Below are 6,000 nucleotides of genomic sequence, written 5' to 3'. Positions count from 1 at the left end.
ACCTGGCCCCGTCCAGGCTAACACCCGACACACTTTCCACAGGCAGAAGGACCCCGGGTTCTCATGGTCTGTCCCCTCCGCATCCACTGGGCGTGGCAGAGGCTCTGGGCCTACTGCTTTCCTCCTCCCATTCCAGGTCCCCACTTCCCTAAGTGCCAGGGCATCCTAGAGCCCTCGCCACAGAGGGGGAAGGGCGGGGGCCAGAGCGGGGTGCCTGGTGGGGGAGAGGGGCTGCAGCACCACACAGGAGCGGGATCGGGGCTGAGCCCGCCTCTGCCTCTCTCCAGCTCTGCACTGGCTCTGAGTTGGCCCACCGCCGGGTCTCTTAAGACCAGCTGCCCCCAGGTTTCCACTTTGCTCCAGGTATCTGAGTGTGCCTCACTTCCCATGTTTGTTTGTTTATAGATTTTATTTATTTCTTCATGAGAGACCCAGAGAGAGAGGCAGACACAGGCGGAGGGAGAAGCAGGCTCCATGCAGGGAGCCCGATCCAGGACTCGATCCCGGGACTCCAGGATCACAACCTGAGCTGAAGGCAGATGCTCAACCGCTGAGCCACCCGGTGCCCCACTTCCCATGTTTATGAAGATAAAAACTCCCATCAGCCTCGCAGGGCTTGCCAGGCTCACGGGAGGTGAAGTACCTGCACCACGCACCTGCACTAGCCACCCCCTGCAGGCCACTTTTCTGATGACAAGGGCCCTGGGCAGATACGGGAGGTGGGGGAAAATTATATTGAGCTCCGCAGATCTGCTGATTTTTGTTCAGAAGCCGATGAATCAACAGTGCTGTGGGTGCTGGACGAACGTGCTCACTGTGTAAGTCCGAGGCCGGGCACAGGGGTGGGGTGGGGGGACAGGAGAGCCAGGAGGGGCTGCGGGCTGCCGCGGGCGGGAGGGAAGGGGGCTGACGGAGGAGCAGGGCTGCTGGCGGGCAGGAAAGAGAAGCCAAGCGCAGCTCGGTCCCCGGGAGTAGCTGCACGGACAAGGTCTAGCAAACTCCAGGAGGCCGAACCCACCGCTTACCCCGACTCCCGCTGCTGCTGCTCAGCTTCTGGCTCTTTGCTGTGGCCGGGCGGCCTGCAGAGGGCCGCAGTGGAGGAGGGCGCCCTCCAGGCCTCGGGGCGGCTCCCCCGGTTCTTCTCTAAAGGACGGAGGGGCCCCGTGGATGGCAACTGCACCAAGAAGTCAGGGGTCAGGGGCGCCTGGGGGCTCAGCGGTTGAGCGTCTGCCTTTGGCTCAGGTTGTGATCCTGGGGTCCTGGGATCGAGTCCTGCATCGGGCTCCCTGCGTGGAGCCTGCTTCTCCCTCTGTGTATGTCTCTGCCTCTTTCTCTGTGTCTCTCATGAATAAATAAAATCCTAAAAAAAAAGAAGTATGAGGTCACAGCACCCCAAACCCTGTGGGGGGCCTGGTGCAGGGGGCTTCATGCCCAAGGTCACTTGGGTTCAGGGCAGGGCCATTTCCTGTTGTCCTACTACACCTCCCGGCCTCCTGGGCCTGCTTTCATCCCTGACCTACTTCTCCCAAGATAATTGAGAAATGAATGACTGAGGCTACAGGCTTAGGCTTGTTGTGAAGGCTTGGGATGGCCATTCATCAACTGAGGCATCTGGGTCTTTTTTTCCAAAACAACAAGAAAAGTAAGTCATGTGCAGATTGATTGCATTATCTAAAAAATGGCATCTTTCTTGGTGTAAATTTATTTTATTAACGTAGAAAGTTGGAATTTACCATTCATATCAGAGAGGAGGAAACTCTTGCTGTATGGAGTTTTAAGGAAGCTTTATTTTTTTAAGATTTTATTTATTTATTCATGACACAGAGAGAGAGAGAGAGAGAGAGACAGAGAGAGAGAGAAGCAGGCTCCATGCAGGGAGCCCGACTCGGGACTCGATCCCGGGTCTCCAGGATCAGGCCCTGGGCCGAAGGTGGCGCTAAACCGCTGAGCCACCCGGGCTGCCCAAGGAAGCTTTAAATTGCTAAGGAAGGAGTAGGTGAGCCTTGCCTCGAGGTGAGACCAGCTTTGCAGGAGGGAAGGGACTGAGAACCACCAGCTTTTCCTTCTTGAGGGAGAAACCTGTGGGGTGGCACACACAAGGGGCATGAGGGTGTGGCGTGGCTGCCCCATCAGGCAACAGGAAAGAACTGGGGTATGATGTGTCCTGGAATTTGCTTCATTTTTTTTTTTTTTAAGATTTTATTTATTTATTGGACAGAGAGAGAGAGAGAGAGCAGAGAGCATAAGCAGGGGGAGCAGCAGAGGGAGAGGGAGCCCAATGTGGGGCTTGATTCCAGGACCCTGGGATCCTGACCTGAGCTGAAGGCAGGTGCTTAATTGACTGAGCCACCCAGGCACCCCCGGGACCTGCCTTCTAACACAGTACAGGCAGGTCTGTGTCCCAGGGGTTGGCTTTGTCATGCCAGGGGATGGGAACCCAGGCCAATTTTGATAAAGACCCGGGGGGAAGACAGGCCCCCAGTGGAGGGAGAGCAGACAGCAGGAGGCGGCCTGGGCCACAGCTCCTTGGGCTGTCAGGAGGGGAGCCTGGTCTCTGTCTGTTCAGGCCATCACAACAGACACCGCAGACAGGGGTCCAACAACAGACATTGGCTGTTCAAGGCTCTGGAGGCTGCAAGCGTCAGGCGGATCTGAGTGCTGGCTGATGCGGTTCCTGGCGAGGGTCTCCCGGGCTTGCAGGCCACCTTCTTCCTGCAAGACCAAGAGCTCTGGTCTCTTCCTTTTTTCGGGACACGAATCCCATCTTGGGAACCCCCGACCTCCTGACTTCATCCAAAGCTAATTTGCTCCCAGGGGCCCTGCCTCCAAGTACCATCAAGATGAAGGTTGGGGCTTTGGGCTTTAAGGCTCAGTCTGTGCGCTTCTCTATTATTATCTTTGTGTCTCCTCAGGTGGTCATGCTGAGCTGCTCAAACGGTCCGTGGCAAAGCCGTGTGATGTGTGATGAGAAAGATGAAATTATTGTATAAAAAAGACATGAAGGGCATCCCTGGGTGCCTCAGCAGTTTAGTACCTGCCTTTGGCCCAGGGCGTGATCCTGGAGTCCCGGGATCGAGTCCCACAGCGGGCTCCCTGCATGGAGCCTGCTTCTCCCTCTGCCTCTCTCTCTCTCTCTCTGTGTCTCTCATGAATGAATAAATAAAATCTTTATTTTAAAAATTTTAAAAAAATAAAAAATAAATAAAAACGACATGAAATACAAGCTCACATCTTTTTTTATTATGAGATTCCACTGACATAGCATTGCTGTTAAACTGGTATGGATGCTACCGAAGGCTCACTGTCAACCTCTGTGTCTGCCTCCCGGTGGAGCGGTCACCAAGCCACTCAGGAACCAGGCCCCCTGTGCAGGCCCCCCTGTGAGTGGTGCTGCCTAGAGCCCCACGGAAATCACTCCGACAGCCCCACATCAGTGGGACTGTACCAATGACAGAGACAAAGACTCAAGTTGGGGTCCCAGTGAAGAAGCAGAACTCCTCCCCAGGGGACAGAGCAGCCTGCTTTGCAAGAACAGAGGGGATCCTCTTTCCCCAAAGCCCTGGATGTCAGAACAGAGGTGGCTTGGGTGGGCGAAACCTCTGGAAATCCCAACATGAGTGAGGATTTCTCAGGGGCAACTCTCCTGGCAAGAGGACTGGGGAGAGAGAGGTAGGATGTCAACTCAACCTCCGACAAGTTGACCACATTTCAAATATTTCATTAAGATTTGCTGACCAGGGGCGCCTGGGTGGTTCAGTTGGTGGAGCATGCGACTCTTGATCTGGGGGCTGTGAACTTGAGCTCTGAATTGGGTATAGAGATTACTTAAAAATAAAATCTTAAAAAAAAAATGCTGGGCACCTAGGTGGATCAGTGGTTGCGCATCTGCCTTTGGCTTAGGGTGTGATCCTGGGGTTCCTGGATCGAATCCTGCATCGGGCTCCCCACAGGGGGCTTGCTTCTCCCTCTGCCTGTGTCTCTGCCTCTCTCTGTGTCTCTCATGAATAAACATATAAAACCTTTCTTTAAAAAATTGCTGACCAAAGAGGAGAGTGAAGCTGTGGGTTGAAACAGTCCCTCCCTGGTGTCTAAGCTAATCTGGGACTTGTAAGCACCCAACAGCGGGCATGTCTGTGCTTTCTGGGCTCTGGCACAGTAAACCCCACAGGCATGATCCTGGGATACTGGGCTGTCTGTCAGGAGACCAGGGGTCTCTAATTCATCAACAGTAAAGTGGCAGCAACAGCCCTGGTATTAGTTGGCTCAGGATGCTCTAACCAAGCCCCGCAGGACGGGTGGTCAAAACAACAGAAATTTATTTTCTCACAGACCCTCCCCTCATGGCATCAGCAGGAACCAACCCTTGCCCATACCTTGATGTCAGATTTCTAACCACCAGAGCCATGAGAAAATAAATCCCTCCAGCTGTGAAATAAGGGGCGAACCTGCGATCCCCCCCAGTCCAGCCTGATTGTAAGCAGATTGCGTCCCACGCCGCTGACTGTGTGACTTATGTCATGTAATCTTTCCAGGTTAAAATTTATTTATAAAGCACAGATAATAAAAATAACATCTACTTATCTCCCTAGGTGTTCCGAGGCTTCGGTTATGGTTGCAGGGATGATGCATCACAAAACCAAACAAGGCAGTCCTTGGGACAGACGACCCAGGGGCAAATCACCCACCACAACAAAAAAAGACAAGCTCTCAAAGCAACAAGAGAAGACAAGACTCTAATGCCTTCCTAACAATGTTGCTTTATTGATGCGATGCAAGGAAAACTACATTAGATTCTATTGATTCTCTTTGAGATCTAATAATATGCTTTATTCAGATCTTATTCACATACCACTTCCTCCACAGTCTTTCTCAGGAGCTGAAATTGGCCAGTTACAAACAGAATTCGTTCTCCTGTCCTGAAATCACAGAAGTGGACGAGTTTTAGAACCCAAAGATAGCAAGCTTTCGCTGGGAAACAAAGCAGAGCTGGGGGGAAAAAATCTGCCCTCTAAACAAAATTGAAAGCACGCCTTACTTTGGATTTATTTGATTACAAAAGTCTTTCTCAAGGCTAATCAGTTTTGGAACCCGTTCCTATTGGCACCAATGAGCCAATAAAAAATCCAGAAGGAGAGAAGACGTATCACAACAACTCAGGGAAACAAGGTTGTTCATTTTTTTAAAAAAGCATTGAATTAATGTTTACGCCGCTGAGTCAAATTATTTATACATATGCCATAGGTTTTGTAGCCCTAGAATTTGTTAGCATTCAGAGTATGATGAATTGTACTTGACTGACTTGTGAAAAATCATCTTGAGAGGTTTTCTTTCTTTTTTTTTTTTTTTTTTCTCCAGTGGAAAAATATGTAGATGACACAAGGTGGCTTATTGAAACTGTTCTTCAGGTGTCTAGTCTGAAGGGAGAGGCAGGGTTTTAGATGTCACAGTGAATGGTTAAGGATTTCAGCTGTGGGGCAGCGTTAGAATGTTCATCAAGCCACTTCACTTCTGTGCCTCACGTTCTTCATCTCTCCAGTAGGTTCCAAACTCAGGGTTTTCTGTAAATATTCAAAAGGATAATACATGCAGGCGGTTCTACATGAGCCCTCCCAGGATTAGGAATCTAATAAATGCCAGCCCCTGTATCATTATTATTATAGAGAATCTTTTCTTGTTGATATTTCATCCGCAGAAAAATTACAGAAAGGATTAAATTTGTTGGGAAAAACAAAAAGAAAGTAGGTCTCGGGTCTCCTTCGCACATGTGCGCTGTCAGTTCTAAGAAGGGATGTTAGCGAGTGTTAGCAAGCCCGAGGAGACACCAGAACCCTCACGTGGTGCTGGTGGGGTGTTAAATGGTCAGAGCCTTTGGAAAACTGGGGGTTCTTTGCATTAAGCACAGAGTGGCTAAATGGCTCAGCAGCTGCACTCCTGGCTGTATATATACCCAAGGGAATCGCCAATATGGGTCTATGCAAAAAGTGTTTACAAATGTTCATT

General features: G+C 50.9%; 1 long non-coding RNA gene across 1 annotated transcript; it reads left to right on the top strand.

Moving 5' to 3' along the window:
• The first annotated feature begins 548 nt into the window (after positions 1 to 548).
• LOC144313359 (uncharacterized) lies at positions 549 to 3,223 on the top strand. Its single transcript, XR_013379016.1, has 2 exons — positions 549 to 818; positions 2,913 to 3,223. It is a non-coding gene; the product is annotated as an uncharacterized LOC144313359 (long non-coding RNA).
• Positions 3,224 to 6,000: the final 2,777 nt, after the last annotated feature.

The sequence above is a fragment of the Canis aureus genome, chromosome 5 (genome assembly GCF_053574225.1).
Source record: "Canis aureus isolate CA01 chromosome 5, VMU_Caureus_v.1.0, whole genome shotgun sequence".
Lineage (NCBI taxonomy): Eukaryota > Metazoa > Chordata > Mammalia > Carnivora > Canidae > Canis > Canis aureus.
The sequence above is the reverse complement of the archived record's forward strand: the minus strand, read 5'-3'. Positions and strand labels throughout refer to the sequence as shown.